Here is a 16,703-nt window from a genome sequence, read left to right on the forward strand (position 1 = left end):
GGCGATCTCCGCCGGCGGGGGGAGGCCGCGGCTTCGCCCTCCGAGGCCCTGCCTCCTGCCTCCGTGCCCTGCCCGGGCGCGCGGTGCTCCCGGCCCCTCTCTGCCCCGGGCACGGGCACAGGGGCGGGCAGCGCCCACCACCCGCTCCGGGATCGCTCCCCGCCGGCGCGCGGGGGGACCCGGTGACGTCACGGGAGGCGCGCTCCCCGCGCTCGCTCCGCGCTCGCCGCCCTGTAACTTCTGTTCTGGGAAGTGGTGCCAGGAATAGCCCAGCGGAGCCGCCTGCAGCGCGGAGCGCTCCCTCCCGCCGCGGCCAGGGCGGGCTGCGGCTCCCGGGCCTCCGCCTCTCCCCCGTGCAACACCAGCCCCTCCGCCACTGTCAAGAGAGATGGTGATGAGCCTTTCCAAAAAGAGGGAGAGGAATGACCTGCCTTAAGATAAACGCGTGAAGCGGGCGCCCCTTGGCCGTTGGAATATTTCTTGTCTGTCTTTATATATAAAGAAGCACCGCGAGCCGCCTCACTCCGGGCGAGCCCTCAGCAAAGGAGCAACACGAGCGCCCGGCGGGATCAGCAGCAGCAGCAACAACAACAACAAGGGCACCGGGAGGGCTTCCCTCCTTCCTCCTCGGTGACTTCCCAGGTGAGCAGCAGCGGCTGCTGCGGGCACCTCCTCCTCCCTGCCCGCCGGTCGTCCCCTGTCACTGGCACCAGCTGACAGCCGGTGTGGTTGCGGGGCGGCTGCCGGCGGCGGGGGGCACTCCGGCGGCTGCCTGTCTCGGGTGCGGGGCGCCGCGGGGCTGGGGGTCGGGCCGCGGCAGAGAGTGCGCTTGGCTGAGCCGCGGGGTCTGTGGCCGGCGCTATGAGCGCCGTCCTGGACGCCCGGGGCCGCGGGGGTAAATGGAGGGCAAGGCGGCGGGGGAAGCCGGTGAGTCTGTAAAACCGCCGGACCGGTAAGTCACCTCTGTGGTGGCGGCTCTGGGCGCTGGCAGGCACCGGCACCGTCCCCGGGGCACCACGGCCGGCGGCCCTTCCCGCTGAGCCGGCGCAGGAGGGGGACGCAGCGGGGACAGGCCTTTGTCGGTGACACGCCGTTAGGAAATGTGGGGAATACCCGGCTTGTAAGTGTATGCAGATGAGGAGCAGGCTGCCTTGCGTAATCCCCTCCTGCGGCGGGGAATGGGCATGGTCACCGCCGGGGAGAGGCGCCCGCGGGGGGGCCGCCCCGGCGGGGCTCTCTCCGCGGCCTCTGGCGCCCCGGGAGCGGGAGACGGGGGGGCTCCATGCGGGGGGGGCCGCCCGGGGCCACCCGGCACGGCGGTGGCGGGCAGGGCGCCAGAGGGAGCGGAGGGAGGGTGTCTGGCTCTGGCTGCCAGCGCGTCCCCGCGGGGGGCGCCGGACACGGGGGGCGTGCGTGTGTGTGGGGAGCCCCGGCACCGCGCCGGGGGTGCGTGTGTGTGAGTGCGTGTGCGCGCTGCGCCGCGGTGACTGTTCCCTGAAGTGGGTGGGACGTTGGCCCGTTCCGGGAATGTTCCATGACGTGTAAACGCCACAGGAAGGGGGTTAACGAGGGGCTTGGCCGGGGCCACCGCCGGGTCCCTCCCTCCCTCTGTCCCCCCGCCCGGCGGCGGGGCTGCCGCGGGGGCCGGCGGGGGCACGATCCCTTATGTAATGCGGGGTACGTGTGCGGCCGGCGGGGATTATGTAAGCGGCACGTCCGCGCCTGTCGCATAGGATATCGCATAGGATACACCGCCGCACGCCGGCTCCGCGCCGGGAGGCGGGCAGGGGCGAAGAGCTACCCCGCCGCGGCCCCGCCGTGTCCCCGCCGTCGGGGTCAAGCGGCGCGGGGGGGGGGGGCGGGGGGAAAGCCCCGGGTTATCCCGGGTGATGCCCCGTAGCCCGCTCCGACCTTCCTGTCGGGGGCTGGCTTGCGGCACGGCCTTCCCCCGCGTGAGGGAGCGGCAGGGAAGGAGCGTAATGATGTCTGTGCTCCAGGTGGTGGGTGCCCCGAGGAGCTCCGGCCCGCGGGTGGGGAAGCCGGCGGGAGGCCCCGCGGGTCCCGGCCGGCCGCTGGCCAGCACGCCTTGTCTCCGTGGGCAGGCGGCCGGGGCTCGCCCCGGCACAACGATAAAACTCATCAGAGTTTAATTTCCCGGAAAAGGGTTCTGTTTTTCTTATTAGTTGGCACTAATGGTCAAACTTTTTTTTTTTTTTCAGGTGTTTTTGGTTTGGTGTGTGTTTTTTTTTTTTTTTTTTTTTTTTACGTGGTAGATGCAGAAATGAAACTTCTACTCAAACATTAAAGAGTTGGAGGTTTTTTAGACAGTAATTCTTAAATACCTTTTTAAATTAAACCAATAGAAATACTAATGAGTTTCAGCAGAAATATTTAGCTAAATATTTTTCCTTCTCGCATTTTAAAACGAAGCCAACTTTAATATAAAACCTCTCTGTTTTTGTACATTATTAAATAATAGAGGAGGCATAAAGCATTTTATGCTTCCTTATTCGAGGGTGTTACAGTCTTTCTTCCTTCTAATGAGTTTATACTAAGAATTATTACAAAAGAAGTAAATGAAGTGGTCAGGGTGGCAGAAGAGAAGCATTGCTGTGTAGGTCTGTGCTTCTCTGCTCCCCGGAGCTGCGAGTGGAGGCGTGTGTTCATGCAGCTCCCAGCTCAAGAGAGCTTTGGTCATCATCATCATCAGGAGTTCTGGGGACACCGGGTAATTATAGTAATTACTAAATTAAAAGAACTACTGGTCTAACGAGGTACAAATTCAGCGGGCCCAGTTTTAAATTCTGTTGTTGTGGATTACCACTGACTGCCAGAGGAATGTGATCCTCAGGTTATCAGGATGTGGTGCAGAATCCTCAATATTTTGATAGTGAAAATGATATGCAGACATGCTAAAAAAGTACATGTGTTCTTTAAAGATAGGAGAGTCTCTGCCTCTTAGGTTTGCACCATGTGGACATATTTAGATAGATGCAGTGTATCCTGGGTGTAATATATATTTACAGTTAGATATTAAATCTTTCCGTATCCTTCCAGTCAGGAGATACTTCTGAAACTTCAGGTATGGATTATCTGAAACTTTCTTCATTTGTTTTTTTTTTACTTTGTCTCATGTTTTGAAAAAAAATAGTATTGTAGAATAGGCTGAGAGGGTTTTTCCATGTGAGTTTTATGAAGTTTCTACTGTCATCTGTAAATGCATTTAAGATTATTGTGGTTTTCAGTTGTGCAAAGGCAGCAGCGGTATGATACGAAGTCAGCGTGTCATTAATTTTTTTGATCGAATAATCCACATTTTTAATGTTTTATAGTCTCTTGTGTTGATATTATTTTCCAATGGCTACTGGGGAGAGCAGTTACATACATCCTGGCTGAGGTGACAGGTTAAAACCTCACTGCTATGGATTAGAATAAAATTGAGCAGCGCTTGTCCCAAAGCACAAATGTAGAGGACTCTTAATTGTGTATCTAAGTGCAATTGTGTGGCAACAGTGCAGAATGCTTCTTTATAAAGGCAGATTTTTAGATTCTCAAGTGACTAGATTGCCTCATATGTGAGGTCTGTTTACAAACCTTCTTGTTACTATGAAGACAAAACAGAGAGCCATATGCATTCATGCGGTCCTTGCTGAATAATGGTACATGTGTCTACTTGAGTGTTTGGCAGTATATCATGTTTAGTTTATGTGGTGGCACCCTACAAGGCTATTCTTTTTTGACTTTTAACTATTTCTAATACTATTGGCTCTACTCAGTTGTGTGAGCAAACTTATGGCACTGGCCTGTGTGTTTGTAACTAAGCAGGACGTGTAACATTTTTAAAGCGGGACATTTATTGTTGAGCATTTTGCCGAACTTTTTTTATTTGTTTATTTAGATGCTTGTTTTTAAAAGAATTAAGGTGAATTGGATTTAAGCAGAAGTGAAAGTAGTGAGTACAGTTTTGCATGTCCCTCTGCTCATCAGTTTTGGGTCCAAAGCAGGGGCAGTTGCTGTTACTGCTTTTGTAATTTAACCATATTAGGTAGTGGGAATACAGGAGCTGTGTGCCTGGCAGAAGTGGTTTACTTAGTGAAATACTGCCATATTTACACATCAAAGAGAAGAATGGTTGCTATTTGAGAGTATTACTGTAGAGTATACCAGTCATAGTAATGCATAAGTCACAGTAATGTGATCTGGATTATGAAATATGGCACACCATCTTTCGCATTTGAATATGGTGGGGCTTTGTAAGAGGCAGTGTGAGTTATATTGATAGGTATCTATCCAGCTCTGTAAGTAGAGTTTATCAAGTACTACTTCCATGTAGTTCTTGCTTGATTCTGCCTAAGAATGGCAGGTAAACTGCGAGAGCTGAGTACTAACTTTCTCTGTCTTAGGTCCCAGGATAAATCATGCCCATCAAAAGTTGGTTCATCATGTCAATGGCCTTCACTCAGGATAAGGAGAAAGTATTTTATCCATTTTACCTCAGATGTTGAGAAGACCTGAATCTTTCAGTGGGTGGCTTTAAATTATTGGTCCTTTGAGCAGGAGGTATACATAATTAGTATTAGTCTGGTGGGTTAAAGACTTCAGGAAGAGTTAATTGCTAATACTTTTGAGAGTTGAACAGGAGTGTTGAGTGCAGAGGCTGCATACCTTTGTTATTTGAAAAAGGTCTGATAAGTTATGAGGAAACCTTTTTTTTTTTTTAGAGGCAGGTTATTTTTTCTTAAGATTTCTTAAACAGCATCTCTGAAGTAGTATGTTGCAGAGTAAATATTTTTTTAAGTTATTTACCTTTCTCCTGTAGCTTAACCATTTGTTTGTTGTTGTTTTTTTGTTTTTTTTTCCTCCTCAACAAAAGGAACCATCTAGCAGTTCCTAAAGAAGTGAGGAAACAGCAAAGGGAAGCATAAGCTGGATGGAAAATGGAGAATAGTATTTTTCACGTATTTCAATCAATAATTTTGGATGCTACATTTAAATAAAGTAACACAGAATTATCACAGAAGAATGAAAGTTTCAAGCTGGCTGTGCCATTTTGATAGGAAATAGCAGCTTTGTACAGTTTTGTTTCTCTTTTGGGTGCTTAAACAACTTTTATAAGACTTTGCAACAACTGCCCTATTTCAGCAGGGAATATTAAAAAGCAGTTAATCAGGGCCATATTCTTCATTCTCAAGTGAAATTTGGACTTGTGAAAGTGCTGGTCTGACAGCCTGAGAGAAGAAATACATTGTAAATAGAAGTGCTAGAAGTTTTTTCGTGACAAGCAATTAGCAAGCCGCTATTTGGACCTTAATAAATAATAGTGTAAACATATCCTTTTTTTTTTTTTTTAGCTGAAATAGCAAGTGGCAGACACCATGTACGTCTTATTTTAGCATTCTGAACCTTTGTTCATAGATTAAACAATTGACTTTGCCCTAACTACTCATTTGTAGTAAGTTGTCCCCAGTAAGATTAGTCCCTGAGAAATCTCTCTGGCGAAGCTATGAGCATGGAAAAGGTGTGAGAGGATATGGGGAGGGGAAACAATCTGATACAGTGTTTCCAAATCACCAGTGTGGAATAATCAGAAGAGATACAAGTACCATATGAAATTTGGTCTGTCAAGTTAACTCTCTTGCCTTGTTTTACTCTCTTGTGATTAATTTCTTACCATCATTGAGACAGTCTAAACATGAGAGTTTCTTCTTGCTCTGAGGAAGTATTGTGGATTCTGTGCGCTTATTTTCATTTGTCTTTCAGGCACATTTTGTACATCTGCAAAATACTCATTCTGTTCTCTGTATGCCAGGGCAATAGCAGCAGAGTGTGCACCACACTGGTTTTGGTTGTAATTTTGCTTATGTTTCTGTATTTCCTTGTTCTGCCCTCGATGTGTCTCTTTTACTTTTTTTTTTAACCTGAATATTGCCTTTTACTTGAATAAAAAAGAACCTGTGCATGCTTTTTTTCCCTCCACTTTGTGTCAATGGGGGTCTCAGGGCATACCTACCCAAAAATGTACCACTTAGATAGTAGCTTTTTTAAAGTAATACAGTGCAAAAATGTGGATTTAATTATCTAATGTAAATTCCCCTGGTACATGGTTGTGCTGATGCGACTAGTTTGTATAGTGATAATATCCTTTTTTCTGTGTTTGTTTATGCACATTCTATCTCTGTCAGTGTAGACTTGGACTCAACAGAAAAGTTCTCTCTAAAAATGACATAGAAACCACAAGTAATATAATAATGTAACAATGTAGTAGGTAATGAGTTTATGGCCACTTCATGTACACAGGGACCATATGTTGCACCTCAATTTCTGTTTAACAGAAAATTATTTTATTGTTTTGGTTTTTTCTTGTAATTGACAGTTCTGCCCTAATATGCAACTCATATACAAAAAATTTGATCCTGCAAAAAAATAATTGTAAAGAATATATCTGTTCTTAAAGATTTAAGTTCACTTCATTGCAATGTAAGTAGGTTGTAATAAAACTGCTGCAGATCTGGCTTAAATCTCTGATTTATGTAAGCTGCAAAAGGGGGGAGAAAAAGGATGTACAGTATTTTTTGAAAGCCATGCCTTAATTGCTGTTGTGTCATACAAGAGGAATTCAAGGTTTGATTGCTACAAAAAGTTTCTTTTTTAGATAGTAGTTTATCGGAAATTCCATACAAAGAAAACCAGTTAGAAAATTTGCATGTATAGTTCAGTTTAATAGAAAAGTAAAAACTAGAGGAGCTGAAGGGAATTGAAATTACAGTGTCAGGTGACATTTTAAAGGTAATGCAATAAAATAGAGTTTGACTCTATTCATAAGAAAATAATCCTGAAAAAATTAAAGGAGAAACCCCCTAGATTATTTTCTGTAATTTATAATTAAGTTTAGACTTTTGTGGCTACAGAGGTTAGTATCATTGCTGGGCTGATTGGCCTAACTTAGTCCTCCCAACCTCCCCACACCCAAGTGTGCCTGGAATTTTCCTCTGCTGGGCTTGGTGGTTGAGTGTCAGAGCTTGGGTGCACTCCTTATCAAGTGATTTATGAATATGGAGTAATACTGGATGTTTTCTAGAAAGAAATGTAAGAAGCTGAAAGAAAAGTCCAGTTGTACAGTGTAGGATATGACATAATATCACAGAATTTTGTTGAAATAATATTATTTAGTGAGCAGTTTTTCCATAGAGTAATATCTGTGCTTTGGCAGAAAAGAACTTTATGTTTAAAAAACATCTAATGGCACAGAATCAGTATTTTCAAAATTAGTGTTATTAGACAGTGGGGTTGTCTTGCATATTGTTGGGGTTTTTTTGTTGTTGTTGTTTGTTTAAATAAGATAAATGGCCTAATCTCTGTATGCATTTTGTGTTTGTGGTTTGTATTAAAAGAAAACATGTAATGTGTCAAGAAAGAATAGTATGAAATAATAACCGAGGTTACCCTTCCTTGACAACAAGACGTGACACTATTTAGTTAGAGCAAAAACTATTTAGTTTATACCAAAGTCAGTATTCAACAGAGACTAAGTTGCTGGCATCTATTAACAGTCTTCACAGGTCAGTGTAGTTCATTTTGAGTGTAGTCTGCTTACGAAAGTTCTAAAAGTATGTGGAGTTTTATGTTCCTTGTCTTTCAAAGACAGCTAAAATAAATAGTTCAGTTAGCTGACAAATAATATCTTTATTTGCTCTAACTTACCAATATTTGTGAGGTCTGAATGTGATTTTCTTTCTTTCTGCAGAAGCATTAGCAATGAAAATGAGATGCTCTAGAGAGTAGTGCAGGCCCGCAGTTAAGTGGTATCTGTGCATGCTGACAGTGTTCAACTGAGTCCTCTGTGACACCTGTGAAACACTGATTCATCTTGAGAGATGAATTGTTAATGTTTTAGAAAAGAAAATCAAGTAAAATTCATGATTTTTTGTAACAATAGAGATGGACTAATTTTGAATTTCTCCCCTTTAAAATCAGTTATGTTTATGAACACGATTTCTGTAGCTGCTTATGAAAAGTCTTTTAAACTGTGTTTGTCTGAGATAAAATAGTTCTTTAGTGAAAAAGGTATTTATCTTTGGCAGGACATTCATGGACTCCTACAGCCAAATTCCCTAACCTGTTTAAGACAATAAAAGTTTCTACAGTTTAGTAAAAAAAGGATTAAACTATGAACTACGAGACCATAAAGTTGGACAACTTGACACTGTGCGATATGATAGTCTGTTTTGATCACCAGGCAAGGTCGTGATACTAGGCTGTTCGAGTAAAGAGATTTTGTTGTAAAATCTCTGCAAAGCTATGTGAATATCATTTCTTCCAACATTCCAAGTAAAACTGTGTAAAATAAAACTTGAATCGTGTTCCATTATTTTGTGCTTGGTCCTACAATAGTAGCAAAATCCCTCTAAAAGTTAGTGGATATTTTCACAGTGGTGCTTGGCTAGAATATTTGATTTCTTAAGGCTTAAATAATGGGTATGCTACATGTATTTAATTTCGTGAGGTACAGTTGAATTTTGATACAGGCTTAGCAAGATGTTACTAATAAATCTGAAGAAATTTGTGGTAAGTGTAGGGCTAGCACCTTTATAAAATACGCTTGAGGAGGAAATGATGTTAGTGAAATAAAAACTCACAGGAAGGTTTTTTTAGAGCTAGAGTGATGCCAAATACAGTGCTGCTGCCTCGGCAGTCGGTTTGTATTGTGTTGGGATGGAGAGGGCAGTGAGGTTGGTCTAGTAAGTTATCTGTCACGTTTGATACATCGTATATTTTTAATCTCTGATTTGCTTAATTACTAGTTAAAAAAAATACACGAATTGTACTCATCTTTGACCTAATTTAATGTAGTGACTAATGTTAACTATCAGTGAAAAACTTGAGAGTCAGCCATGCATTAGTAAAACTATGACATGGTTTGGAGTAATGAGTAGGGCAATTCGGAGTCCGCTATTTTTTTTGTAAGTGAGTAAGATTGTAAATTGGAACTGATATACAGTAGTATGAAGATTCCCATAGCACCTTTCTTTGGACTGACAGGAGTTTGGTCTGTGCAATGTTGAGTGGTAAAAGGATGACATATAGTACATTAATTTTCTCTGCTTTGTTTTTGGCTCAGCTCATTAATAGTTGAAAACTGTTACCATATAATTGTTCAGTGATTCCATTAAATTAGTTAGTGATCTCTTTGTGGACAAAATTTAATCACTCTGTATGTTAACTTTATCAACAGGCTTGGAAGAGAGGTGAGAAAATAATAGAGAAGGGAATGAAAGTGAATCAGGTCCTCCACATTTTTCTTTTGGAGCAAGGACAAGGTGCATTTACAGGGCACCTTGGAAATACTTGTTTTGCTTCTGGGTTGTACAGATTTCATCATCTGCAGTTGATAAACCTGAACCTTCCATGACAGGAGGTTGGACTGGACACATGCACTTGTGAAAAGCGAGTGTACAAGGAGAAGAACCTTTGCTTTAGTTTTGGTCTATGTCCTCTGGTCTATGTCCTCTGTGTGATGCTTTATAGTGGTGTGTCTGGGGTCTTTGTTCATTCTTCTGTAGTAACAGCAAAGTAGCTTTCAGTAGATATACCCTGACTTTCCTTCCCTTGCTCCCCAGATCACCCTCTGCATGGCAGGAAAGAGAAAGACACATGGGATGATGGAGTTCCTTTACGCACAACTCTCCAAAACTTCAGTGCAGCATATTTTCCACAAATGGAGTGACTATGAGAGAAACCTTTTAATTTTCTTTCTCTTTCTCACTCACAATTTTGCTAAGTAAAGAAGAAAATGTGGATGTTAAATACACAATTTTGGATGTATGCTGGTTGAGGATGAGGCTTAGAGGGGAAGATGAATAAGATGGGGAGGGGGGGTTTGAATGTGACTGACAGTGGATTATAACTGCCTACAGGAAGTTATTTTTATCAGATCAAGTTTCGCTTTAACATTGTCTTCAACCTAAAGAATTTTGGTATAAGAGCTTTTAAAATCCCTGCCCAGTTGCAAGTCGTACAAGCATGTGTTGATGAGAACTGAGGTCCTACAGAAGGCACCATCTAGGATACGGTGATAGCATCCTCTAGCTTTCATTGTTTGACATCTCCACAGATAGCTTACACACAGAAAACAATGCATGCTTTTGATTTAGTTTATTTGCAGTATCATTTGATCCCGGTCAATAGTTCGACCCACTTAAATAACAAGCAGGGGAATAAATGAAACCAGTTTTGACTAAGTCTTTCTCAGTCAAGTGGGTTGTCTGGCAAGCCAAGAGTGTAATAAATAGATTTGGTGGCTATTTACAGATTCACACACTGGAAAACAGAGAGCTGTGTTTCACAGTTTCATGATATAATTCAGGCAGTGTTGCATCCAGATAATAAAATTACACCTGTGTTTTTATCTCAGCCAGAAAGGCATTTTTTTTGGGCTTCTGCTTTGATACTTTCCCATAAAAATAAACATTACAACAGAAAATTGATGAAGTTTGTCACATTGTGTGAAGAAATATTTAAGAAGACATGTCTAAGTATATACATATACACATATATGTTATCATAGCTTTTGCCTTTAATCATGTTCTGTCTCCTTCATAGTACATATACCTGAAATAATTTCATGAGAGCTCATGGTTGGAGGTCTGGCTTGTTTGTCACTCAGAGGAAAATTTAACCTAGATTTAATGTAGGTTCAACTTATGCTGTTGTTTAAATATCAAAGAAAATATTTTATATAAATAAACTTATTTGCATTATTTATGTGTGAGTATTAGCATTTATTTCACAAATGTGTACCTAGATGCATATACACAGCCATATTTTGTTAAACAGCTAAAAAAGCAGCATAATTCTCTATGATGAACTGCTGTGATTTCACTTTGGTGCAGTGGGTATCAAAATTGACCTTTCTGAGATGTTATTCACTGTTCTGGTGCTCTGCTGATATGAGGATGCCAGCAGGATCAGTCACTGAGTGTGGCCCATTTAACTGCCTGTGACTGACTCAGCCAAGGTCATGTCTTGCTGGACCATGAAGATGTTTGCCTTCTGAGTTGGAGCACTTTGAATTCCTTTTACATCCTCTTGTTTCTGAAGGACATGGTCATATCATTCTCAGTCTAGTCAAAAGGTTAAAGGATCATTCCTGATGCCCTGTCAGTGGTGCCTGGCAGTCACCTTGTACATGGTGCTTATTAACCCTCGCTCCTCTGTAGGGCACCCACCTTCACACCCTGGCTGAACTAATGGTGCCAGGTCTCATGGTTGTAGAAATGTGACTAGAAAGTCAATCCATGAGCAGACTAACTGTGTAAATAGATGGTGGAAATGAAAGCTTTTATAAAAGCCACGTGCATCGTGCTAACACTTACCGTGTTGCTTGACCTTTACTTTCTCTGGTGTCAAGCACAGAACCATCTTGCACTCATCTCACAGTTTTCTAATCAGTGCCCCCACAACTGAGAAGATGACACTAAGCTGTGCCTGACCCAGCTTGTGACACCACATGAACTGCCTTGTCTCTTGTGAATAAAATGAAAATTCTGTCATTTTGGATCATATCCTTACCAATGAAAGTACGGAATGGGAAACTGTTATTGATTTTTTTTCATGAGGCCAGGATTTTGCCATCAGCTGTAGATAGGAGTTGTACTGCTGCAATAGTGCTCCCCGTGACTGTCTCAGCCTATAAATGGAAACCTTCAGCATGCAAAGTTTGCTTTTCATATTGGATATAGTAACGCTAGGTGAGAATGTTGGAAAAACTGTCTGCATGGAAACAGCCTCTGGATACTTCAGGCAGAGAAGATCTACAACAAAAGGCACTCTGAACAGAAATGATTTTTACATTGCCAGATGGTATAAGGTAATTTGGATAGAAAAAGATACATTGTGTACCCCAAGGTGCTTTCATTGTACTTTGAATATAAAATGCGTGAAGTCTTAGGTGCAAGAGTTGGAACTGACAGTAGCTTAGAGCTGTGGTTTTACCTATTTTTTATTATGATTTGTACTTATAACTCAGCTGAAAAAGGAACTTGCTTGGAGCGACAGCTGTATACTTGTCCTGTATGCTTGTCTCCCCATTGAAATCCCATTATCTGGTTTTGGAATTATTAAGGTGTGAGAAGCTTGCATTTCATTTCAGTTTGAGTATGTCTAGGTTGTTGTTGTTGGTTTTTTATGGGTTTTTTTTGTTTGTTTTGTTTTGTTTGGGTTTTTGTTTTTGTTTGGTTGGTTTGGTTTGTTTTTTTCTGAATGAGGGCTAATACCTTCTTATTTCAAGTGGCCTTATTTCAAAATTGTTTTTCTTTTTTTTTTTTTTTTTGCTTGTTTCTGGCATGGCTCAGCATTAAAAAAGATTAAAAAAAATATACAAAAGGTTTTCAAGGTTCTAGTGTGATGTTTCATTCTGGTGTAACCTGCCTGTCCTATGTATCTAGTTCTCCATCTGTAGCCCAGTAGCACCAAACTGAATTAGCTTATCACTGATAATGAGGTTTTTCTTTGCACTTCCTTGTTTTTAGATGTAATTTTGAAAAAATCTTGTACCTCACCTGGTGGATGGATGAGAGAGGAGATGAGCTATTCTCTTTTTTTCAAATAATAAAAACAAAATAAAAAAAAGAAGAGGAAAAAGCCCAGTTCAATGAAAGCTTTTGACATGATTCTAGAATGCATAACCCTGGGCAAAAAGGGCCAGTTATTGGAGTAGTTCTTGAGTAATCTAATTGTTTGATAAGGATCCTTGCTGGTTTAAGTTGTTGGTTGTTGGAAACATTCCATTTCTAAATTTGTGCCTTACTGCATACCCTGAGGTATGTGTACAACACACTGTAATTGCACAGTTTATTATTTTATTAATGAGAGCTGTGATAATGTGTTGGCTCATGAATTCCCTCCAGTCCAGGTATGGTCTCCTAATTGCCCAGGAATCTGTGATGCTGTCGTTTGTTCTGGGGATGGTGAAAGAGAGCAAAAGCAAAGCCTTTCCAAGCATGATTTACAAAACTCAGACCTTGCCCTAAAGCCTGCGTTTGGTGTGATAATGCAACCAAAGGCTGGAAAGGCCAGATACCTCTATAATACATACCTAATGAATAATAACAGAAGCAGCAGAAGTAAATTCTTACTATATAATCCTGAGTACCTGAGACTTTGCCAGCTGGAAGGAGAGGGCTGCACACCTTAATTGCCCTTCCTAACCATAACAGAGCACCCCTTAGTACTTCTTTGATCTGGGTCTCTCCTGCCTGCCTCTTTGCCTGAGTGGCTAGAAGACATTGACTTCATTTGCTGTAAGGCACACAACAGTGAGCAAGCATCTGGCATGCAACAGCAGCTCCTAGTTTTCATATGCCTCAGGGGTAGCAGGCATGCTAGGTTGCCTATTCCCATGTTCTGGAAACTATTTCTGTATGCCAATACCAGTTCTGCAGTACAAGAGGAGGGAGCAGCATCAGTAGAGGTGTGGTCTGTGGAGTAGTTGGGGAAATCCAATTTACTGTTTCTGTAACTCTGGAGACAAAACTTTCCCGTAAAAAGCCATGGCAAAACACCACATCCTCAAACAACTAGCACTTGCTCCACAGCGCTGCCTGGCTTTCCTGGTGTGCTGTAAACTTCTGACACTGGATTTGCCAGATCCGGGGAAGCTCTCTGAGGACGTTGTGGCAGCCCGGGTAACCCCAGCCCAGGACGGTGGGATGGTGAGTTCCCGCTGAGCATATTACAGGCTGCCTCCTTACTCTAGTGGTTGGTACAGTTTTTTACAGCTCCTGAAACTGCTCATTGCGGAACTTGGCTCTTCTACAAGGGCTTTTCATAGCTGTAGCCCCTGTGGCTTGATGCAGCATGCTTTTCTGGAGGAACAGATGGTATATTACGTAGAAAGTTACTGTATTTTTGTATCACTGGTTTGTATTTATTTATTTTGCTGTTCATCTTCCTATTTTTTTTTAAGGTGGGCATATAGGGTAAGCGCAGAACTTGGAATCAGTATTGTATTTGCCTTTGATATGTTCAACTCTATTTGTGTATGTGTGCAGTATTTTACACTGAGTAGTGTGTGCTTTCTGAAGTTTTAGTGAGCAGATTTTCCTAATTTGGATTGAAATTAGTCAAAATACTATAAGAGGAAAAAAACATTTTCCCCTTAGAAGTAAGGAGATCTTTGAAAGGAAAAGTTAATATCTTCTTAAGCTTTGTACTCACTGGTGTACAGTTTAGTTTTTAAGTCAGTAGATGTGTTCTCTGTGTCTAATCTTTGGGGTTTTTTTTAATTGATATCATCTGGTCAATTTGAGAGAAAATGCTATTCCCATAAGAAAAATATTTATTCTAAATATTTTTGTTGCCTAGGATCTTGTTGAATTCATGAGATACAGAAGCAGTCAAGTTGATTTAATATTTTTTTAACATTTTGAAAGTGTTTTCTTTTTGTTTCCATGAAAACAATTTAAATTAGTATTTTAACAATTGCTTTTGGTTTCTTGAGGTTAGGTTACCCATTGTTGAAAATTTCAGGTTCTTAAACACGAGTTTCAAATCTGCTTTATGTTTATTAGACATTTGAAATAGAACGTAAATAATTCAGCAAGCCCCAAGATAAGAGTTTGCCTTTTCCCCCACTTACCTTCCAGGATTTAATGTGTTTTGTCTGAAGAATTTCTGTAAGTCATTACTTATAAAAGATAGTTACAATCACAGGGTTTTGATACCTGTTGGCCAAATCACTTTTATGTATTAACTTTTATTTTTTATGTGAATATATATTATATACACACAACACGTGTAGGTATAAATTTGTATCTGTACACTCACATATACATGAGTGTAGGTATGTAAATGTGTATGGACACACCACAGACACATACACACTCACACACTATATCTCTGTGAACACTCACACACATCTGCAGGGCATCATCCCATTTGAATTTGAATGTTTTCATCCTAAACCCGATCCTTACCACGTAATGGGAACTTTCCTTTTGGCAATGCAGCATTTTCCCAGTAGCTTCTGAATGGGAGGCTGCACTTCCCTGTACCTGAAGACCGCTGAAGTACATGGGGGGAGAGAGACCAGAACAGGTGGCAGAGTCCTCCTGGGCCAGGAGAGCATGATATGAGGCAACTAAGTGCAGTAGATGAGAAGACAAAATGATGAGGAATACTTCAGGAATTTTTGATTACTGCTGCTTCAGTGGTGGTTGGATCATGCCCTTCAGCGTGGGCAGTCTCTCATGCGGCATCCTGTGTACTGTTGTACTTAGGCTGGATACACAGTTCACAGTGAAAAACAAGCCCCCCCCTTCTGTTTTTTGCCACATATATTTTGAAGATAAATAATTACCTGCTATCAGGTGTTTGGCAGCTTGGACTTTGTCATCTTTGTTTGCCTTGTTTTCCTCATAAAATTGGTGCAGGATATTTTAATTATCTGCTTATTGGGTTGTTTGAGAGAATTCCCTTAGTGATGAGACAGTTCAACAAAAAAATCTCAGGATAATGGCTTTTCCACTTGCACTTCTCAAATATGCCTTCAAATAGAAGTGAAATAATTATAAAAACCTTGTAGGTAGTTTAAATTGCCAAGTGATACAATGTAGTGGCTTTGTTCTAAGTATTGCACAATGGGTTGTAAAGGGTAAGAGTGTAACTGAGTTTGTGGGAATCTGTAAGGGTGCTAGATATTTTGTAGGCAGCCAACTTTGTTTCAGAGTTGTTTTCCATCTGTATCTGTACTTACGGCAATCAACTTCTATTTTGGAGTGGAAAGGCACGTGTTTTCATTAGCGTACCAAGGGCACTGGCAGTGAGACCAGGGCACAGTTTGCATCTGTCTGTTTGCTTTAAGTTTCAAACTTAAAATTAATAAAATCAACACAACAGATACAGCTCTTTTAAAAATACTAGGGTTGTATTTGGATGAAAAGTATATTTCAGAGAGCATATTGCACTTTCTCGCCTCAAACCGTGGTAGACATGGCTTAGTACCATTCATCAGCTAATGGAACAGTAAGATGTAATTACATGAAAATTAACTCTCAGGACATGGACGAGTGTGTGAATACACTGCTGTTCCTTGTTACATTCTGTGTTCTTTAGCAGACACTGTATTGCAACGGGCAGCCATATATGTGTGAAAGATGCCTATTTGCAATTTGGCATGCTGGTGCCTAGTGGTTAGGCGGCCTGTCTGTGTGCTGCTGCTGTGCCATGCGGCAGTTGTCTCAGTATGGTCAAAAGAGCAAACTGTTGGTGCATTTCCTTTGTTCTTGGATATGGGGCTAAAAACAGTTGACCAAGTTTATTCTGAGTGAGTGTGGTACTAAATGGTGAGATTTCAGAAAATCAAATGGCTCTCTTATGTGTTGTTTAGAATGCTGCGCACAGGGGAAGCTATCTTAAAGTACTTTTGAGGGTTTTGTCCCCTTTTTCCTTCTATCACAAGAATGTCAGTACTTATACCCATTGTGTTGTATGATATGGGCTGGATTCTGTTCTAGCACCCACATTTTTAAGGGCCAGATTCTGATCACTTTACTGTGATTGAACTAAATCAAACTGCTGCAGTTAATGCTTGTGTAGTGCAAATCATTACCAACACCAAAGACTGATTTGTCTGCTTATATTTTTTTATATTGAAAAAAATCATGATGATTAGTGCCAGATCGACAACCTTCAGGATTAACTCTTCA

At 41.8% G+C, this 16,703-nt stretch overlaps 1 protein-coding gene across 7 annotated transcripts in view; it reads left to right on the top strand.

The window, feature by feature from the left end:
* The first annotated feature begins 239 nt into the window (after nucleotides 1-239).
* HIVEP2 (HIVEP zinc finger 2) overlaps nucleotides 240-16,703 on the top strand; it is a 138,333-nt gene continuing 121,869 nt past the window's right edge. For 4 of the 7 annotated variants that reach the window (XM_032681478.1, XM_032681477.1, XM_032681485.1 and 1 more), the window contains exon 1: nucleotides 240-642. The gene's annotated coding sequence lies outside the window, so the exon portion shown is untranslated. Of the gene's footprint in view, nucleotides 643-1,006; nucleotides 1,121-1,572; nucleotides 1,678-2,577; nucleotides 2,729-16,703 lie in introns of those variants that run through there. The other 3 variants (XM_032681480.1, XM_032681479.1, XM_032681481.1) reach the window with 3 other exon arrangements.

Source organism: Chiroxiphia lanceolata, chromosome 3, assembly GCF_009829145.1.
Source record: "Chiroxiphia lanceolata isolate bChiLan1 chromosome 3, bChiLan1.pri, whole genome shotgun sequence".
In the NCBI taxonomy this organism is placed as follows: domain Eukaryota; kingdom Metazoa; phylum Chordata; class Aves; order Passeriformes; family Pipridae; genus Chiroxiphia; species Chiroxiphia lanceolata.